The sequence below is a fragment of the Osmia bicornis genome, chromosome 14 (genome assembly GCF_907164935.1).
Source record: "Osmia bicornis bicornis chromosome 14, iOsmBic2.1, whole genome shotgun sequence".
NCBI lineage: Eukaryota > Metazoa > Arthropoda > Insecta > Hymenoptera > Megachilidae > Osmia > Osmia bicornis.
In genome coordinates, this window is record NC_060229.1 from 5,396,063 (window position 1) to 5,418,915 (window position 22,853).

At 37.8% G+C, this 22,853-nt stretch overlaps 1 protein-coding gene across 8 annotated transcripts in view; it reads right to left on the minus strand.

Moving 5' to 3' along the window:
• The window catches only part of LOC114875900 (putative polypeptide N-acetylgalactosaminyltransferase 9), a 183,463-nt gene that overhangs the window by 89,623 nt on the left and 70,987 nt on the right, over positions 1–22,853 (minus strand). For 4 of the 8 annotated variants that reach the window (XM_029186728.2, XM_029186727.2, XM_029186733.2 and 1 more), the window contains one exon: positions 10,441–10,643. The exons of 3 other annotated variants lie outside the window; for them this stretch is intronic. The gene's annotated coding sequence lies outside the window, so the exon portion shown is untranslated. The remainder of the gene's footprint in view (positions 1–10,440; positions 10,644–22,853) is intronic. One more of the 8 variants, XM_029186729.2, reaches the window with a different exon arrangement.

A 22,853-nucleotide genomic window follows, 5' to 3' on the forward strand; every position in this document is an offset into this window, starting at 1 on the left:
CCAGCAATTACAGGGATTCGAATTCCTGCTTTCTCGCGGATCGGAGACGAGTGTATAGCCAGAATGGAGGATAAGACAGTTTCTAGGATTTCCATATTCCGAGAATTTGTTAGTACGGAATTCAAGCCCGATGCCTCGAATCCGACGAAGGAACTGCTTGCTCAGGTATTGCAGTTTGATTTTGAATCGGGAATACTTGAATTTCGAGGGTTCTCAAGGCGATGGGGTTGGTATAGAAAAATATACGTAGCTGGTAGTAGAAAATTGAAACTGAGATTTTGATATTTTCGAATTCTCGAGTTGTGAAACTTGTTTCGAAGAATTTTGAAAATTATTAAATTCACAATGTTTTGATTATATATTTTGAAACTGAGATTTTAATATTTTCGAATTCTATCCCCTGTGAAACTTGTTTCGAAGAATTTTAAAAATTATTAGATTCACAATGTTTTGAAACTGAGATTTTAATATTTTCAAATTCTATCCCCTGTGAAACCTGATTCGAAGAATTTTAATAATTATTAAATTTACAATGTTTTAATTACATCCTGCCAGAGAATAAAACCATAGAAAATTAACATTTTCGAGGTGCCTCTCCAGAGAAACGAGCGTCATTAGGAAAATTGTCAAATATGACATTTATAAACGTACGAATTATTTCGATAAGGATTATTTAGTCGTTCAACGAAACGCTGGTCTACGGGATTCGTTTTATTATCATCAGCATATGAGGACCGATAAAACATGTCGCTTTTATTAACCGACAGATTCGTTGATTAAGGATCGCGAACCGGGAAGGTTTGATCCTATAGGGATTGATATTTTATGGCGATTCATTGGCAGGTAATTCCGGTATTGATATTTATTTTCCAGCAATTTTCGTTCAACTCTGTGGCACGCATCTGCAGATTTTATGGATGGAAATTATCATGTGTAATCGGCTTGGATAAATTTTATATCGCGGAAGAGAATGAATGGTGCATATAGAAATGTATATTCTTTCCATTTTTATTAAGGATTTACCAGGAAATGCCTGTTTTCAATTTTATGGCCGATTTAACATCGATATTAAACTTTCTGCAAATAATAAATTGCAATTTTCGTTCATCCCCAAATTTCAAATGGTTCCTCTGCAGAGTATCCACGAATTTTTGTTTGCTGAACGGGGTATGTTTAATTGCGATTGCATCAATCTGCGCAATTATGTTCTTCGGAAAATACAAGGGTCAGCAGCCTGGTGTTGCAACGAGCAGCTCGCTGGCCTCGCAAACTGGTTTCGCGCGAGTCAAGATCTAGATCGCGGCCTTCTGCGAGCGACTCGTTGCGGCCTCGGAACTTAATTCTCCGGAAAACCGGAGGTCGAGTTAAAGAAATTGAAAGTAAATGGATTTTGTCGAGTTTCGATTGAAAGAATTGGAGGATGCCGGCGGAAAAATTATGGAGTTTCGTTTCGGGAATCGTCCAGTGGGGCTGACGTGGAGGGTCCCTGCTCCAGACACCTGATCTTATATATACAGGGTATCTCGCGACTCATGGTCAACCGATTAGAAGGTGATTCTACATGCAAAAATGAATCGAAAAGGAAGGATAACATTTTTTCATAAGTGTCTTCGTTTTCGAGAAAATCGAAGTCGAAAATTTACTCGAAAATTTACTCGAAAATTATTTATAAATATCGACAAGGCCCGTGATGGAGCACTTGCGAGAAAGGATGGAGTTACACGCGCGACACCTTGTGGCCATCACAGGAAAGAGGCCCAAGGCGCCTAGGGCACCACGATGCGATCACAACCCCCGCAGAATCCTCCATCAACATGTCATGTATCACCACAAGAGGCGATGCACTTTGGAAATTGCATAAGATTTAATTGAAGAATTGTGTACCTGTTCCAAATTTTCTACATAACTTGGTAAATTTTCTTATTTAATATGATAGATCGGCAACTCCATAACCCTTTTACGGTGACCATTATGGAAATGGAAAAGTGTTGTTCTGAGAAGAAAGATTTATGAGAGCTTTCAAATTGAATTCTTCCCTTATTTACTTTATGTCACTATAAATGAAAATTGAATGCAATTATGACAAATGGTATAATGGTACTAATATTTATTAATTATCCCGCCCTTATTTATTATTTATTACGCTCTTGACATACAAGAATTTTTCACCTGACTTTGACTTAGAATTGCACACAATTTACATGGAAATTACGTAAATAAACTAGAACGGAATATCATTACTTTTCATTTACCGTTGCTTAGTATAATGTTCCACGCTATATTATGATGAAATAACGTAATGGTTTATAACAAGATTATTAGAACAACCGATTATTGGTACTATTTGCTCGTTAATGACATAACGTCACGTTTTAAACGGGAATAACGAGAGACCATTACTTCTTTGCATTAATTGTGATACAACGGTCGGTGGATCCCGTTGCAATCTCGTTATCCAACGATTTAACGAAATTCGGCCGGATTTACAGGGTGGCTTATTAGAGCGGAAATTACAATCGAGCTTCGTTGGTATAATAAATTTGGTTTTGCTACGATGACGTTTCCGACTATTTGCATTTTCGATCAGACGAATTCGTACACGGTTCTGTGCCCGAAATATGAATTTCATCGGCAAAATCAATGTGGTCAAATTTTGGATATTAATCACGAAATATATTAAATTCTTTGATTGAAACATTCCTCCACAGCGACAACGTGCATTTATTTTAAAAATCGAAATGTAAATCATAAACTTTGGACATCGAAATTATAAACATTAATTCTATAAAATATAAACTTTAAATTTTCCGATTACAACTCAAATTATTTCTTAATTCAATTTTTTTTTCTTTTATTAAAATCAAAATGAGTTTTTGCACCGTGAAATCTCTTTGTATGGCGATTCGTTAATTATAGTACACTGCCTGACAGAAACATAAAAACGAAATATTCGAAACATATAAATATGCAATAGAATGTGCGTAAAATCACAAGCAAAAATTGTCGATATGCAGTTCATTTTGTGGCATAATGGTTGTGGATTGAATTCGCGTTTCGAATCGAACGTTTCTACCACATTTTTTTTTCTCACAAATAAAATATCACGACCAAGAGAGATCGATTGAAATTCTTCCTTTCGTCGGTCGCCGAGCTTTTCAAATTTAAATTTCAACAGGATACACCAGTAAAATAAATTCTTGTTTTTAGTAATTGCGAGAACGATTGCAGAAATATGATTTTATGACTTTTAATCGCTGTCTGAATTGCGAGTACGGGTCGGTAAACACGCATAATGCTTGCAAAATATTGTTCAGTAAAATTGCAAACATCGAAGATCGCGATGCGAAATTGATTTTAAATGTTTATAGTGATTTCATCGGAACAATAATGTTTGATAGCTATCACAATAGTTGAAAAACATTAGTTTCTGTATAAATGATGGTTAAAGAATACTAAATATATATTTAACTAAGAGAAACTAAAAATGAAAGGACTCTCGCTACAAATTGCAATTTGTTAGGTAAAATTATCCAGAGTTTGTTTTACTAATTACATGATCAGAAGATGAAAACATAATTTTGAAAAATGAATCCTTAAATATTTAAAAGCTTATCATTTAATCATTTGCGAATGTGTTTAAACAACAGCCTGTTGCACCTGAATCATTATATATTCATCGCCTGATATACCTATCAGTCACTAACGCAATTTTCAATATAATTTACCAATTAGCTTGCAATCCATCCCACATTGACCACAATCCAAATTTAAATTCAGAAAGATACAAGCCAGTCACCGTTTAATTTCCGATTGAATTTAATTAATTTCATAATTAGTCAAAGAAATGATCGAGTATTAAATTTGATACTCACAGGATTGTTCATGTAACTTGTAATAAAAGTATCCGGACCAGTATTGTGATATTCGATAGGTAACTAAATATTTTTTAAATTCAGTTCACAAAAAAAGAGAAAAAAGGATCAATAAAAAGAAATGTGAAAAATAAATGAAACTTTGAAAATTCACGTTCGATTCACGAACGTTTCGCGTATTTTCTCGGACCGAGAACAGTTTTCAATCAAATCCTGCGGCCGATACGAGATTTAAATTCGTTCTGACGCAAATGAGTCCACTTGCCGTCTCGCTTCCGCGCCGGAAGCTCGATTTGACCCGTATTTTGCTCCCACGAAACTTTCACGAGGCTTCGAATAAACCTCGTCGATTCTGCACGAAGAATCACCATTTAATTTCTTCTATGATTTTAATTCTAAATATTTTTAGAAGAACAATTTATTTTCTACATGGACAATTTTTTTTTTTAATAAATTCTTAAAAAATGTTTTTCTTTTCATGAAAAGAAAATTGTGAAAAATATTTTCAAGAACAAACACCATGACACACGCGAAGGGGAAAACTGGCAGGCAGAAAAATTATTAATAAATGTATATTCAGGGGAAGAATTTATCGTGGCGTTTCTTAGGTAACCGTGTAGGTCCCAGACGTCATCAGAATTTCCCATCCACCGCAATCCCCCGGCCACTAGAAATTCAGATAAAAGTGCTTTCATCTCGCGTAATATATTCTCGAAAGGGAAGAATCGTGGACCAGGCAGCCATTTCGATTCGTCGAGGAGAGAAGAGATCCTTGAGAGGAGTTTCGAGAGGCGAGGATCCCGAGAAACAGGAATGTTGCCGCCAGGAAGGTCAGAGGTGAAGGCGAATCGCTTTCAATAATCCGACAGAATTCCTGTCGGATTAAGACGCGAGAAAACTTTCGATCCTACCGTCAAAAGGCTCTATTTTCGCTTGCAAATCGTTCTCCCCCGCCCCTATTCGCCATCTTAAGCCTGCCAATCGATTCGCTCTGTCTGCCCGATCCTCCCTGTTCGCCACTCGACGATTAATTTCGTGGTTGAAGTTAAAAGACCATCCTTTGGAAATTTTTCCAAAGATTCGATCTCGATAATTTTCCAACGAATTTCCTACGTTTCGAGATGCTTTCTACGATGGAATAATATAGGTGTGCGAGTACTCGTAATTTACAAGCCGAGCCGAGCGCTTGAATTTGCCGAATTACTCGAAGTCGATCAACTGTTTGAAACAAAAGCGAGTTACTCGAAAAAATCGGACTAATCGAAACTTCGATTTACTTGAAGATGAATTTTCTGCTTGAATATTCGAATAACTCGCTTTTGTTTCAAGCAGTTCGTCGATTTCGAGTAATTCGGCAAATTCAAGCGCTCGACTCGGCTCGACCGACCGATCATTGTTCGACTCGAAATTCGAGTACTCGAATAAATCGAGTACTCGTACACCTATATAGAATACTCGAGCGGTCAGCAACTTACGATGACAATGTACTGTTAACGATCGTGTTGATTAAAACGATCGAACAAGCACGGAAGTTTTTGCAGGGAGCTCGTGTTCGTGCGCAATAAAAATCCCCTGGACAACAGTCACGGAGATGATAATTGTCGGTGATAAAAGTTACAGTTAATCGTTGCGCTTCAGAAGTTTCGTCATAAAACGCGCTATCTCGGGATGTTAACGCGAGACTAGTTTTTCAGATAACTACTACGAGTTCTCTATTCATTTTGATATTAAGCGTTCGCCTCAATTTCATGCTCCAAGAAACAAAGTTTCCGTGTAAATACCCCTATCCTGTAATTACATTAAAGAGTCGAGTATCAGATGGAAAATTTTCACCCAAGTATCACGATATGTGTTAGAATCTCTGGTCGGATTTTTTTCTATAAAAATAAATAAAGTAACATTTTCTTTTCTGCATGCTTGAACATCAATGACCAGAAAAGAAACTGGCATTCTACAGGATTAACAGGAACGTGAAAGTCATGTTCGCGATGGTTTTTCTCATTAAGGTGAACCTCGATGATAAATGAAACGTGAAGGTGATGCGAACGGCACAATAAAGATAATTATCGTAACGCCATAATGAACGAATTCATCGCGTAACGAATGGAGTCTTTTCAAGACAGATTGATTAAGAAGGAAATTTTTGTAATTACTTGGAAATGAAACGTGTCTCGGAATGGTTGAAACTATCTGATCAATTATTTTTTATGAATATTGCACGATGTAGTTCAGAGTTTAAATTAAATCCTCCAACGTTGTTTGATGTTCAAATAAGATGGGATTCGCCGTGACCCGAGAAGTAATATGAAAAATTCTTTAACCGTCGAACGGCACGAGCAGAATTTTGTTATTAAAACCAATTCTGAGAACTGCGGAAAGAAAAATGCAACTTAAACTAGAGAAACTTCTCATAAGAGAATTTCACTTCATTGAAATGTAATACCCTATGAAAAGTACCTGAGTATTAGGCTTTAATATTGTTGCGTTGCAACGCAAGTTTGCAGCGTGAAAGAAACTTTGCACTCCATTCTTTTCAATCTGTGAGTCCGTAATTTTAACTTAAAATGAAACATACGGAAAAGAGATATCGTAAAAAATACAGCTATTCAGAAACAAACTTTACTATGAATTTACGTCACAACCGAATAAATATTTTTATGAGGAATACCGATTTCCAATATCAATCATTTTCGTACCAATCCCAGAAATTTTCTAAAACAAACACAACGTATTCCCTGACGCAAAATATTAAAAAACTGTTCTTGGAAAACAGGCTACCCATTGTTTAACCGATCGATGTTTAAAACCGTTCGACTGAGAAAAAGTTTGCAAATAAAAAGTATAGCGCAATGTAGTCGGATAAAAAAGCAGACCGCTGATTGTCCTAGTTACGAACGCACATCCTGGATGCATCAGAGAATAATGAATAATTGGAACGTCGTAGAAACCGCTTAAACCCGATAATTGTTATACGTTCGATGAATAATTAGCATACTATCGCAACCGTCCATCGATAATTCGAGCGATGAAAAAAGTCGAGGCTGGTCGAAACGAAGGACAAAAATTCGCTTGAATTCCATCCCGTTCGAAGGTTAAAAGTGCAATTCGATTAATTTCAAATGCAGATTCCACGAGTATTGAATACGCTGCGTATCGCGGACGAAGAAAGTTATGGAAATATAATTCCAGGCAAAACCCGGCTGCGTTACACCGGAAACGATGGAAGGTTATTTAAAGTTCCGGCTGCATTTATATTGCAGCTAACGATTATCGATGAGCCATCAATAATTCACGCGGTTCCGGAATTTTATTTCAGAAAAAGAAGAGCGTACTTCTGATTGCATTAATTAAATAGTTATAATATAGGAGTAGATAGTGTTGATTAATTTTCTTCCCAAAAATATTACCATTGGAAAATTTATTCAAATCTAATAAAAGTCCAATTTCCCAAAATGAAATTATATAGGAATCGAAAGTGTTAATTAATCTTCTTCCCAAAAATATTACCATTGGAAAATTTATCCAAATCTAATCAAAATCCAATTTCCTTCAAAATGAAATTATATGGGAGTCGGAAGTGTTAACTAATTTTCTTCCCAAAAATATTACCATTGGAAAATTTATCCAAATCTAATCAAAATCCAATTTCCTTCAAAATGAAATTATATGGGAGTCGGAAGTGTTAACTAATTTTCTTCTCAAAAATATTACCATTGGAAAATTTATCCAAATCTAATAAAAATCCAATTTCCTACAAAATGAAGTTTGATATGAAAAATTTGATTTCATATTTTCTCATACAGAATCATTCTCTATATACTATTCATAATATAATTATAAATATCCTTAGTAATTATCTGAAAATTTTTCGAACTACATACCCGAATGACTCATTCATTCAATTATCAGGATTCACTGCAGGAATATCAAGCGACCTTGCGTAGATCAGCGACAATCCGCCCACCAGCTCGGAATGCGGACTTTCACGACAACGATCCGCACACATGGAAACATATGTGGACACTGCGTCGTTGGTATGCAGCTTAGCACGTGTTCCACGCCCACGCGTGGCGTCCTGATGCGTCCGCAGGTATGCACCGTGGCTTGGAGGTTGCATTCGATGCAATCGGTTGCATACATCGCGAGGAATGCGTCATCGAAATTACCGTCCAGGAAGCTGACAAACCGCTCTCGCTTTCGAATCCCGATCGACGGGCCGGAAGAATGGGATCAATGGGGAACACAACTACCACGAATAACCTGAATCAATCCCGGACACCCTATTATATTCGAAGAACTTTTCTCAGAAATATAATGAGAAGAATCTACGAATCATCCGATGCGATTCGAAAAATTATTCGAGCCATGATTTCCGTCGGGACGGAAGTAAGAGGCAGATCTTGGCAATCATAAGCGGCCTGATCCTCTTAAAAGTGAAGAATGGTATCATCCTTCCTCTCGAGGCGTCGTCTTCAAACACGCTGAGTCGTCGACGATGAAAAACCGCCCTTAGCATAGGTTAACCGTCTCCGGTAAGGTCCGCGATTATCGTGTCTGAGGCTTGCAAGATATCTTGATGCACCGACTTCCGCAAAAAATATCTCTTTACCCTCGACGGTATATCATTTTAACGACCGAATAATTACAACGTCAAATGAATCCTCAATTTCATCTTTTTCTACAGCATCCCTTTTATCGTCTTAAGGTTGCGATATTTTTTAAATAATTTATTAAAACTGTCATATAAATCCTTAATTTAATCTTTTTCTACAGCATCCCTTTTATCGTCTTAAGGTTGCGATATTTTTTAAATAATTTATTAAAACTGTCATATAAATCCTTAATTTAATCTTTTTCTACAGCATCCCTTTTATCGTCTTAAGGTTGCGATATTTTCTAAATAATTTATTAAAAGTGTCATACGTTTGAGATAAGGGGACCATCGAAATTTTCAAAGTTTGATATTTAGGCTGAAATATTTATTTCAATTAAAATTCTAAGGTTCCTGAAATGGAACAAAGTGAACACACCATGTTTCTAACCGTATCCTATGCATAAGTCTCGGTTCACAAAGGGGATCAAGAGGAGCTCGTCGTCAGAGGTAAACCATCGCGAGGACCGAATCTCTGCAACAGACTGCACGGCTTATTAAAGCTAATTAGCGCGAGTTGCTGGCAAAGGGAACGGCGAAATGATTAGCATTAAGTTCGCCGCGGTTTGCGTGTACTCGCAAAAGAAAATTATGTCCAACGTGGATCCAGTAGCTTCTACGTTTCTTGCCAGCTTTCTAGCATGGCCAATGCGAAAATTTTATTCTCTTCGTTTTCAAGAAAAAGCTTCCTTCCTTCGCGGAAAAACCTTTGTCCTTGATGCACAAAGGGCTGAGAATGAGTTAGGGGACGACACACGGTGTCAGTATGATCTTAGCTATGTGGATCCAATTGCTCATAATTTGTAGCTGGATGTGCAATTAAGTTTGCATTGAACTTGGAGGAAAATAAAATTTAATGCAATGATACTGTTTGACAACAACGGAGTGTGATTAACACGAACTCATTAATGGATCGAAACACGCTCTTGAAAATGCATCTGAATGCATCGGTGCAACCAAGCTATTATTATTTCTGCGCACGGGTGTGAATGATACCACTGAGATTTGCATCATCAGAGCGTACATATTTGACGCACAATGAACCAGTGAAACCCCTATTATGCAAATTGATTTGCTAAATAAATGTTTCATCAAAATTATTCACTATATCCTGCACTAGATTTACTGGCGTAAATTACAATCCCTCGGATACTGTGTGTTGCCTTTTAATTGGCAATTAAAAAAACTGCGTGCGATATTAATAATTAAATTTAGTACACGATGAAAAATTAATAAATTTACTGTGCCCTCGTGAAAATTAATTACGTTATCTCCTCGTTTAATGAAAATTGCGTCACGATAAGCTAATGAATCACTAGTGACCCACAGAAGGGGTTAAAATGTTTCATCCCTTGCAAATTGATATTCTTTTGTATTCCACCGTTTCGTCCCCGATATTACACGAACGAAATGACAAACGATGATCGTTAAATCGAAGGCAATACAATTAGGAGAGGCACGATTCTGCATAGTCGAAAGTGCATCAAGATGCACTTACGTAAGCAGTGACCTATTACTTTAAGATACGTAAATTGACGATGCTAGAGAAATTATCGGTGAGGAAGGTTGTCAAAGCACCCTGTGCTCTACTATCAAGCGATTTAACAGGTTAATTAAACGACTCCTCGATCGGCTACAGAAGCGGAATGTTTCTTAGTCGCGCAGAGGTATAAAGGAAGCATCGAATGCAATTAATCACGAAAATCGTACGACCGATCGGCTACAAGTAATTGTCTCGTTGTGTTTGATGCAACGAACGAAATGGTTAAAAGAAAGAAAACGAAAACGACAGATAAATTCTGAGAAGAAGATATTCGAAGAAGATATTCGTGTCGAATATTTCTGCATGCAAAGCACGATAGGAAGATGCAGCGTAAAGCGACGATAAGCGTGGAATTCCGAAAGAGTGAAACTTACCTTTGAGCCGTGAGAACGTCCTCGGTTCACAGCTTCCGATTCGCCTAGATGATCGACTTCCGTTCGCTATTCATCAGCTCTCGTTTTCCTACGGCAGAAGACAATCTCTCACGAAGTCGTCGGGTTCAAGCGAATAACCGTGAAAGTTTTGGGAATCGAGCCGGAAAACTGTTACTCGCGTAGACACTCACGCCTCGCTGCCACTGAAAGTAAAAGAACGATTCCTTGTGGGCACAACTGTAACACTATTACATTCGACATTCTAACGAGAGAAATTACGTATGTATATTCATTTTCTTATTTCAATCAGACAATTCTCTCAAAATCAGAATTTTGAAATTTCATTTTTTCGCGATCTAAAATTTTATTAAATTACAAGAAAAAACATCAGACAAATTTCTCAAAATCAGAATTTTGAAATTTCATTTTTCGCAATCAATCCTTTTCTAAAATTTTATTTAATTACAAAAAAGAAAATAATTAATACTATTGCACGTTAAATAGCAGAAAAGAGAATTTGTTACAATTTCATGCGCATCACAAAGGTGAAATAAGGTGTCACGGTAATTACAGCAGTCGTAACGCGTACAGAGAACATGGAACATTTAACTCGAGCGATTCTTTTCATAAAGAAAACGTGACACGAGATGAAGGTAAAAAGGAAGCAAAAGGATGAGAAGCGAGAAGAAAGCAAAAGAGACTTCGTAATGAAGAAAAAGAGAAGAAATCAAATTTTTTTCATTGAGCTGTTAGTGATACCGGCTAGTAAAGAAGATAAAGGAAAGATGAAAAAGGCTTCTCGTCGAAGGGCAAAGAGGAAGATAATAATTACGGTAGCGTTCGCTCGCGATCTCTGATAAGAAGAATAAAAATGGACTGACTGCTGACTGCACAGATAAAGCAACAATTCTATTAGCGAAAGCTTAATAATTCTAATGTTACTTTTAACTTGAATTTTCATTTCAATTAAATATGTGTAAGAAACTATAGTAACGCGATGGTGGATTCATTTCACGGTATGCGACACTTTCTGTTTCCTTTCGTTCAGAAACGTTGAAATTAGAGTGGAAGATTGTTTGACAACGTGTACCATTAAACGTCTATCCCCTTTCTTACGTCTAAGAATGCATCCCGTTTATTATTTACAATTTACTTGAAAAGGAACGATAATGACTAGAGTTTAATTAAACGAGCTTCCAGCACGGTAAAAATGAGAGGATTACTGTCGAAGAAGCATTCAAATGCTTTCTTGCAAATGAAACGAGTTCTTGGAACTGTTCTTTGAATAATACCACTGAAAATGTATAGAAAACTCGGGAACGAGCACGTTGCAATCACGTCGCTTGCAAACCGTGCCTGTTGTTCGTAGAAACGTCAGTGGTTATACAGAAGGTCTTGAGAAAATGCGTTTTTGATAACGTAAGGCAGTGATAAAAGGATTAATTGCAAAGACTATTATTGCGGATAACTGCTCAAAATAATTATATCACTGGCTTTGAAATCAGATGAGGGAAATTTGTCTACCAATTAATTTAGAACCTCGACAAAAAAGAAATTGATCATTCAGAGTTAATTGTGCATAATATTTGAAATCCTAATGAATCCTAAATCCTCTTAAAATAGCAATGAAAAATAAAATAATACAAAATTAATTAGAATATAAAACCACGTATTAATAGGACGGTACAAATTTTCTCCAACAATATAATCCCTGACCAAAGCCCAGCAAAGTGAGCAATTTCATTTCCGTCTATAATCGTGCATAACTGTAGAATTAATTAAACTCGCGTTCACAGATTTATATCAATTAATTTCTGAACATCGTATGTGATAAAAACAGCGACGAAACTCCGCCAGATATTACAACTAAACGATCAACCGAACAACCTATCTCTCTTCACATTTCAATAATTAATAATCCCTCGAAATTAATCACCATGAATGTCGGATGAAATTTTCATTCCCTCGATTGAATTTTTCGAAATTGATTTGATTTGCCAGAAATAATTGCCTGTGTTTCTCTTGTTCTATAAGGTGATTGATATAATGATGATCATCGTGAGAGAATGCAGTCACTCGGAACGTTCATTGACTCCATGCTCTCAATGAAATTATAACAATTATAGGTCTGCGATGATGGAGAATAATTATGATCGATAATTATGATCGGCAGGAGCGGTAGATATAAAAGATAAAACGCTACGTGGACTCCTTATAATACATTACCAACAGGGTGACTTATTTTCATGACTGAAACTAACTCAATCCTACTCGCTTACAACTACTCGACGATTGTAAGTTGTCTCTTGAATCTCATTACACGCATACACGTCCACATTACATATTCAGGTCGCACGTTTTCTGGTAGTAAAACTTCATATGCACTACTGAAAATTATTCACACCACTCTCTTCCTTCGTAGAAATTATTATGCCTCATCTGCACTTTTCTGCAATTTCAAGTTTACGACTGACACACAAACGTGTACTGCAATATTAAAAGTAAGGATCTGAATTCGTAGTAAATTTTTCATTTAACAATCGTTACCAGGTATATTTTTCAATCACAAAATGAAAATATAGGACACTGGAAGACGAAGTTGACACTTGATCGGTAAACATACAATTCGTCTTGAACGTGATTAATTTTGTTTGCAAATGGCGAGTGGAAAGATTGATCGAACAGGGAAGAGAGAGAGAGAGAGGGAGTCATCTATCAAGAAAAGCAAACAACGTCAAACTCTCTTCTTCAAATATTAACACAATGGGGACACGGAGCAACAAGCTTCGTGCTTTCTACGCTCATGAACCGGAAGGACGTAGAACAAGATGGGAAGGAAGTTGACTTCAACTATAACGGATACCTCGCCGATAGTTTCATCTAGTTCGACACAGTTCTGCTTGCATTTCCATTCATTCATTCTAAATGAACGTGGTACATTGAAAGCATTCAAACAGATTTAAATATATAACTAAAATTCGGATTTATCTGTAATAATGGATAACCATTAGAATGGATAAAGCAATTTAACACGGATCTCTTATCTCGTTGAATTACACGATCGTGACAAGTGTACTGGAGGGTCTGAATGGTGAGAAACGATTTAAATCTTAATCCAAGGGAACGCCTCGAGATTTCACCGTTCAGGGTGGATGCTGAGCAACACGCAGAGAGAACTTCGACAGCTGCAATGAAAGTACTACTTTGGCTCAAGAGATTCGTGTTTGCTCGTAAGCTTCGGCAAGACCGTTTGCGGTCAGCCGCAACACGAGCGACGAAAACTCGACGAACAGCGAAGCTGCTCTCAAAAATAGAAGCCTGCCAAGTGGTCGCCTCTCGAAATCCTCTCCTAGACTCCCCGTTACCGGGAGACGTCGTTAATCCCCTTGGATTTATATTTATTTACATTGTGTTCAGATATTCGTAACTATGATTACGAAATATGAATTTTCAAGCAGAGATAATTAGAGAAGATTGAAATCCAAGATAACATACCGAGGTAATATCGAGACACGAACAATAATTTGCATAATGTTTCATCATCGACGACGAAACTTAGCAGTCGCTACCGCTAAGTAGTTACAGTCAGCCAATTAGACGACGCTAATGTATACTCTGTCCAACGTAAGGATAACCTCAGTTTTCGACCGATCTGCGCATCCCCCACCGATAACGGTACCGCCCAAATTGGGGGCGATATCGGTGCATAATGAATTAATTATCACCGGGTATGAAAAAAGAGAAGAACGTTATTCTTACGTTGGACAGAGTATAGCATGGAATCAAATGCTTCAAATGGATACCTTCGATGCAATTACCAATTCAGTGAAAATTACCCCTCGTCAAAAGATAAAAAGACATTATCCTATTAGCAAGCACTCAGTTAAAAATCACTCAGAAAATTTCCTCAGCAGAAAAAAAAATACTGAAAGGGTGAAAATTGAGAAACGAATCGTTTTCTTTTCCTTGCTCGTCTCCAGTTCGCCATCAAGTAGCTCGGCTATGTAAATTCGGCATTGTGTCCGTTGAAAAATGCCCGACCAGACTGCGTCTCCTTTCACCGCGTTTTCCGCTCTATTTTCACCCAATCCCTGCGCACCTCTCTTTTTCACGACGTCCCTTTCCGGCATCGTTTCCCGCCCTCTACTTTCAGCCTTCAAGCGGGAATGCTTGATCGTTCCCGGCACCCGGAAACTCCGCTTTTGTCCACGCGTTACCGGTTACATCGAGCCAACTCGATCGATTAGAATGGCCGGGCTCCGAGGACAGGTAACGTCGTTTTTCACCGTACACCCTCTTCCCTTACAAGGATACCCTTGGAAAGGTCCTGAAAGCCGGCCACCAGGACTGGCTTAGAGGAACGTTCGATCGTTACGCGACACACGCTCGATCTTACCACCCCTGTGTTTGGGATTCAGCAACGATCCAGAGACGAATGGGACACCGATCCCTAGAATATCTTACGGATGGATTTTTCGACAGCTTTTTCAGCGAAGAATCGGCACGTGTGATAGGGAGAACGATCAGTTACATCTTAGCAGGAACTATACAAATGACGACATTAACCCTTTCGATGCCACGCGAATTTTTGAACTTGCATCAGTGGGTCACAAATTTCATATTAAAAATTTTATAATGGGAAAGAACTGTGAAATATATTAAAATAACGGTACAATCTTGCCAATGGTCCCATGGGACCACCGCGGCAGCGAAAGGGTTAAAGGCGGGACATGATCGTCGAAATTATTTAGCGAAGGAAATAAATTTATTTGAAAATAAAAATAATCGAGGTGTGCCATTTTCCCCTAACGCTTTCTCAAATTGTCTGAAATTCTTCTACGACTGACGCGAACGCGTTTTTTTAAACGTTTCGAGAACCATTTTCATCTAGCATGGAATAAAGGTTCTAAAGCCTCTATCTCGCGGAAGCATTCAAGGCACGTGTTCCAGACGACGAACCTACAATTACAACGTTGTGAAGCAACCCGAAACGGCGTCCATGAAGGACAAAAAAGCGACTAGAAAATATTCAGAAGAGTGGTACAAACGGTACTGAGAATTTTCCAGCTTGAAACTGCAACAATAATGACTTTCCGCTTCGAAAACTGTTCCTTAATTTGCATTCTTCTCGTCCATTTGTATCATTTAATAGTTTCCAAAAGTTTTTTGCAATTATACATTAGAACATCAGAAAACAATTCAAAATCTACCCCTATCTATTCGTAACAATTTAAAATAATAACTTCCAAAAAAAATTACCGTCGCAATTACTGTCAATTTTAATGAACACAGAAGGTCCGGACAATCGTATAAAAATACTTTGAACAATGAATAAAAGCAGCAAGTTGTTTCAGCATAGATGATAACAAAGAATATTAATATAAACCTTTTGAAAGCACAGGCCTTTGTTACCTTTAATTCGCTCGAGAAATCACATCCCTCAAAGTAGGGAAACAGTGTCCGCGATATAATAAGTATCATTTCATGTCTGGCAAGGGGAGGAGAGAAGGAACAGATCCAACCGTTCATAATTTTCCGTTGTATCTAATTTTGCTCCACCCTTCGAGCCGAAAGGGAGGGTTTTTACAGCCCCTTTACCTTCCAGCATCCAACAAATATTCCAGGCACGCGTCCATTTCAGACAACTGTCCCGTAATTACAAGGTCGTAAAACAAGTCCGCCTGTGCGAACAAAGAAAGAGGAAAACAAGCGAGCAAGAGGAAAGGGATGAAGGAAAAAGTGGCGAAGAGAGGATCCGCAAACGGTAGTGAGAATTTTCCGCCGCGCACCAGCCTCAACAATGGCGGGTCGCTGTAAAACGAGATCCCGTTTCCCCTTCTTCACCCTCCTTCTTTTTCTCTCCTATCTCTCTTGCCAGCTTCTTTTTACTCGGCTTTTTCTCAAACGGGACCAACTCTCGCACCCCAGTAATTCGAACGATGTAATCTGGCTTCTTTCGCAACCGCGCGAAATTAACCTTTCCCAGGCTACCCTCTAGATACCAGGGTGAATTTGAAGGGTCAACGAGAACCTTGAGATTCGAGTTACGAGCGCTCATCAGGGTGCAAAGGATCACGCGTAAGTTTCGATAAAAATAAACTTTGACTTACCACAAACCGAGCTGCGCTTCGATTGTTCGAGCCGAGTCGAGCGCTTGAATTTGCCGAATTACTCGAAATCGACGAACTGTTTGAAACAAAAGCGAGCTATTCGAAAAAATCGAACTACTCGAATATTCGAGCCGTCGTAAAACTTCGATTTACTTGAAAATGAAGTTTCAGCTCGAATATTCGAGTAGCTCGCCCTTGTTTCAAACAGTTCGTCGATTTCGAGTAGTTTGGCAAATTCAAGTGCCCGACCGATCATTGTTTGACTCGAAATTCAAGTACTCGCTCACCTCTAGTTACCACGCTTTGTTTGTCATCGATGACCATACTTGAATATAAATAACAAAGATAAGAGAAATAATAGAACATGTTTGTTAGAAATCGCGCATGACCTAGTTAGCTTTGCAACTAAAGTATTATGATAAATTAATAGTACAACATTGAAAATCATAGATTAGAAGTATTATTAGAAACTGCAGATTGTTATCAATATTTGTTAAAGTGTTTAAAGTGTGATAAAATAATCGGAAGGTTGTACCACCTGCCTTGTACAAATATTTTTAAAAATAATTCTGATTATCACAATCTGTGCTCTTCAAAATTTTCCTCTATACATTCTACTAACTTTGTATTGAACTATGAAATTTCTCTATCAATAATTGGAAAGCTACGTTTATCATTTTGTAAATTATAATTCCTTGCTCGATTTCATTCAAACTGGCGCAGAATTTCTCGATCTATCCAATCTGAGAAATAGCCCGTGCAACGATTAACAATGAAACAACAAATTTAAGGCAAGCTTACTACAGATTAAACCCATAACTTCCGGCACGTCTCAAGCAGCCGGTTCTTTCCTACAAAATATATAACCTAGTCTTTCCTATCCCGTGCACTCGTCTATAATCCCGGCTTAAAACGAAACTCGGAAGATTTCAATAAATTCAGGGAAAGTATAAACTATCCAACGTGCAATTACATTTTTCATATTTCTCACAAAAATGCTTGAAATATTTGCGACGATTCAATAAAATCGACTAACTTCGAACGCGAGCAAACGCTTCCTAATTTCTTCAATTTCCTTCTGAATTCCCCGACGAACGATTACGAAACTTGTTCCCTCGAAATCGAATAATCGATCCCCTGGCAAGTGTACAGGGGATACCATAAACCCCGTAAGATCTCTGCGTACACAGGCGAGCCTGAATGCGAGCAAGAAAGCACGAATGAAGGAACGAATTCAAGAAACGCAATACTCGCGATCAATGCAAATTCCCTGGAAATGAGAATCGTGGAGGGTAAAGGGCAAGGGGGGAGGATGACAAGTAACAGGGAAACAGTTTCATCGAAAGGAGAACGGGAGATGTTCGAATGGAAAACTACACCCCCAACCATCGTACAACCACGATTGTCGTACAACGATGAGCTTTCTCATAACGAAGTTTCTTTCCTAACTTGGCACGCGATGCACGTGCGAGCCTCCTTCTTCCTCTTCCTTCGATATCCCCGACGCTCTACGCCCCGTGGGTTAATGGATTTAACGATTCAACCAACAGCTAGACGAATCTTTGTTTGCGAGAAGATTCTTAGCGAAGGAAAAACGGCTGTGGAACATGTCCGGGGTGCGCAACGAGGTTCGATAGATAATAATATTACGAATTGAAAAGGGATGATTCTTTAAGGGGTTAGGCCACTCTAGAACAAGAAAAAATAGGCATATTTTGGAAATTTTTGGAATAAATCCAAATTCTGTAACATGCCTTTATTTTACAACTAATAAACTTTAAAAATTAATTTTTGTATAGTGATTCAAGTCAAAATATGGGCTCTGCAGCATTTCTTTTCTTTTGTCTTGCAAGCTCTTGCAATTTTTAACTTAGGATAAAAAACCAAAATATTTTCGATTATATATGAGAACAGCTACCGAACTACGTAGGATTTTTTTGATATATTGATTTTTGCAAAAATGGTGTATTTTTTAAGAGAAAATATAAAATTTCAAGAAAAAATCGCCAGAAAATTATTTATAACAAAAGCAAGAAAGAAATTTCGATTTTTTCAAAATTCTAGAGTGGCCTAACTTTCAACACGTTAATTAATTCTAATTAATATCTACTGTGTATATGAATTTAATTTCAATTATTGTATTAACACAAGGGGTGGACTCCTAATAAAATAGGCATTTTAATTAAAGAGAAAACAGCACTATTATTTTACCTTAATTTATCGTGAATCATCATCCTCCCATGTCGGCTCACGATTACAAAACTATCCACGTAAGAGGGATTTATGAGACTAAGGGTAAGGTCGGTCGAGAGGGATGAAAGGCAAAGGCTCGTACGAACTACCAGTGAAGCGAGTTAATTAAGACTTACCCGCCCCTCTGGCTCGGCCATGGAACTTGCTAACTACATTTCACCCCTCGAAGCTGTTTTTTAAAGGGCAGGCCGAGCGTTTGTCGCGGTTTCGCCGGAGAACCGGCCGAGGAATTACCTTCGATCGCGGGCCAACGTACGCGAGAAAATGAAGGTTGGACAGAAGAGGGTGGAAGTTTTTGCACCGAGGTGAAAGAACAAACAGGATGGACGTCCGCGTCCTTTTTTCCACCCTGAACAGATTAATTTTGGGTTTTCAGGGTTTCTCTCCGTGGTTCGAGCGCGAGTCCTGTGGCGAGCTGATTAAATAACGGAATTTTTTGTTGGCGAAACCTGCGGTAAGGTTAAAGGGATGCAATTTTTAAAGTCTGAAAATTGAAACTGCTATTAAACATACGATTCGACTAATTTACAAAAAAATAATTATTAAATAAGACTATATAAATATTCGGCTAATTAAATAAGAAATAAACAAATAACGAATATATTATGATCGCATTCTTTCATAATTAAGAATTGTAAATTAATTTCTCAGAGAAATTAATTTATACAGAACGTGTTAATTAGCAAAAGCGAAGCAACTAAGATTCTCCGAAAAGAGAGTTCATCGATGAAAACGGATGCACTTTTCATTTACCTATGCGTTCGAAGTTATCAAACAAATGATTCGATTCAGCGAGCATGTTCACGAAACGAGCATTGATGAAAAGAAAATTGAACGAAGATCCGCGTTTTCACTTGGCTTCTTTTTAATTCCAGTCATACGTTCAGGCAGGGTCACAATCACGCTGGTAATTAGCCACATCACGTTTAAGGGATGGTTAAAGAGGGTGAAGGACCTTGGTGAAACGGCAGCCCTACGGTTGGTGAACACGCGAAATGAAAATCAGGGAGGCTCATTCGAAGTTGCATCTCATTCTATGATCTACGTTTCTCTTCTGGCTAACCAGCCCCACCTTAATGCACGAAGCCTCTGCTGTCATTGAATAGGGGGTGTGTCTTTTTTCCTTTCATTTTCTCTTTCTTTTTTTTTCGAACGAAAGAAAAGAACCCCTGACAATTCGAAATTGCGATGAACTCTATTCATCGCGCGAAGAAAGAGACGGCGAAGCAGGGATCATTAAATAAATGCTGATTGAATTGAGAAATCACCGCGACCGATACCACGGAATTCGTTTCCTGGAAGGATATTATTTAAACGAAGAAATTTCACTGGAAACAAACACCGGAAAATCCACGAAGAAAGCGATTATTACCCAACCAAAAACCGGACGCAACAGTTGCCGAGCAAGGACGTAATCTCAGCTTGAGAAACGAATTAGAAGTCCGGAAGCGGTCTCGGTTTCCCAGCGATATTCAAATCCGTGGAGGCAAAAAACTCGACGAACTTGTTGCACAATAACGTAATCACACGGATCATTGCACCGAGCCAGATTACCGGAAACGGCCTCCTCCTCGTTCGCGCAATAAGTCGACTAGACGAAGAGACAGCAACACAGGGAACACTGTCTTTCGTCGAAATATCAGACAACCTTGCCGAGTGATATCAGCATTAAAATGCTAATTTTATGGGCCGGTTTGTTCCTGGCACGCCGAAGAAATTCGCTCGGGCGAGCAACGAATGCATCAAGCAACCCCTTCGTCCAAAACGTTCCCGTGAAAACCGACTCTAATCTCTTCGCTCTTTCTATGCTCGCGTGAATTATGGCTATATTACGATAGCAAACGGTCGGCCGAGGATAAAGAAGACGGTTGCTAGCGAAAACTTCGCTCACGTCAAGTTTCTACCAACACATCCTCGGGGCCCTCGAGGAAACGTACAATCAGGTTGACGTCTCGTTTCTCCGGACTTACGAGCTCCGCTAACCATTGCGATCCTTCGAGAGTTTAATTTTTGGTAACACGCGACTTCCTCACAGTTGATTCTTTCGAATTTTCTTTAAACTTGATTTTCTTCAGAATTTCAGGTAACGAGGAGAGATTCTTAACCCTTTTCTTCTCAGAAATAAAAATTATGAAAAAATATGGTATTTTGTCGTCAATTTCACTTTAAAATAATTGAAATAACATTATAAATATTAAAAACTAGCAGTAAAAAAATAAACAATTTTTATTGTTGATTATATGAAAAAATTGACCAAAGTTGATGGCATCATTCATGAAATTTTGAAAAACACTCTGTGTGAAGGTGAACTGACATTTCTTGCATGTTTTCAGTAATTAATTTTTTTTCACGAAGTGTTAGACTAATTGTGAAATATGAACACATAGACAGAGAGCTTGTGAATGCCTTTTAACACACAATTTTGTATAATAAGTTCATTTTGACTGTATTTTGTGAAGTGAAACTTCGTGAAGTTAAAATCTCAAATTTTATTAAGATTTGATTAAGATTTTAATGAGATAATAGAGATGAAAATATTCATTTGAAGCAAAATTTTCATTTTCTTCAGGAAACATTGTTCTCGTCCGAATTACGCTTAGGAGTTTCGGATTAGCAAACCCCAATGGTTCGCCATGGAAACCGTCTTTCTTTGGTTTAACCTCAACGCGGGATCATATGAAACCGCGATAATCCTTAGATTTATGCGTGTACGTAAGGGACGACGTAGTGCAGAAACTCTAACCGCCCAGAGACCCAGGAAACTTTGCTTTTATCTTCGCAGCGAGAATTTCCTAACAGCACAAGGAACAGGGAGAGGGGGGACGATAAATTTCGTCGAAAGAAGCCAGACACGAACCGAAGAAGGTAAAACGCCGAGATCATCTTATTTCCGCGAAACAACCCCCTCACGATCGAAGATTCTACCCATATTAGGGAGCTCCTTCCTCTTCTTCTTTCTTTCAAGAAATATCTTCCTATAAAGGATTCCAGAAGCCCAAGAAACTTGTAGTTCAATATTATAGATACATCATAGCAATTTTCTTTATTGCTTGAATAAATTATCGAATAACTAAAAGGAAATTCTTAAACGGCATTTAAACTACGTTATTTTGCAAAATAGTAAGTGAAAATCGAAATTTGAAACATGGAGGGATCGTATCCTGAATAATTAAAATTATTAAATTAGGACTTAATTTAATTTGTATTTTATGGAATTCCACGATTCAATTTTAAATTAATGAATAAAGTTCATCTGCAGGCACCAGTTCCCTAAGCTAATATGATAATAAATTAATATTATGCATTGTACAACTTCACCTAACATAATTAACCTAATGTAATTTCGAATAATAATCAATTCATCGGCATCGATAAATTTATTACAAAATTCAAATTACGTTGAATTTATATTAATAAATATTATGCAATATCAATATCGGGAAACGATCGACTTGACAATTCAAATTTGTTCTCCATTCCACATTTTAATTAAACTGCTATATCGGCGCATTAATTACATAGCTCGATAACGAAACAGCGGCGCGAGCAAGGGATAGAAATAAGGGGTCTAATGAAGTTTCAGGACAAGATACAATTGCTGGGGGAACAATAGATATTACGCTAGTTGCTATTAGTTACAATACCATGTATCAGCTTAATCTCGTATAAGTTTGACGGATAATATACCACCGTTCCACGGAAAATGAAAACTGAAAATTATAATATATAATTAACTGCAAGAATTTAGATTTGTAATTTTCTAAAACTGAAGATCCATTCCTTTCAAAATCCCGCAATTCAAGAAAATTTAACGAAATTTTGTGCAAACGATGTAAGAAACTTTGTGGACCTGTAAATTTCATGTTACATCGTAAGGGAAGGATGATTCCCGTGATTCGCCGAGTTTCTGCTCGTAAACGCTCCTCGAGAAGAAAATGAAGCAATATGACAGTGGAGAGATCGCATTACGGGGTTTCCTCATCGCAAATTTGTTACGGGTGAGTTGATTGTCGGTTAAAGTTAATTAGCTTCTGGTGACATCGGATCTTT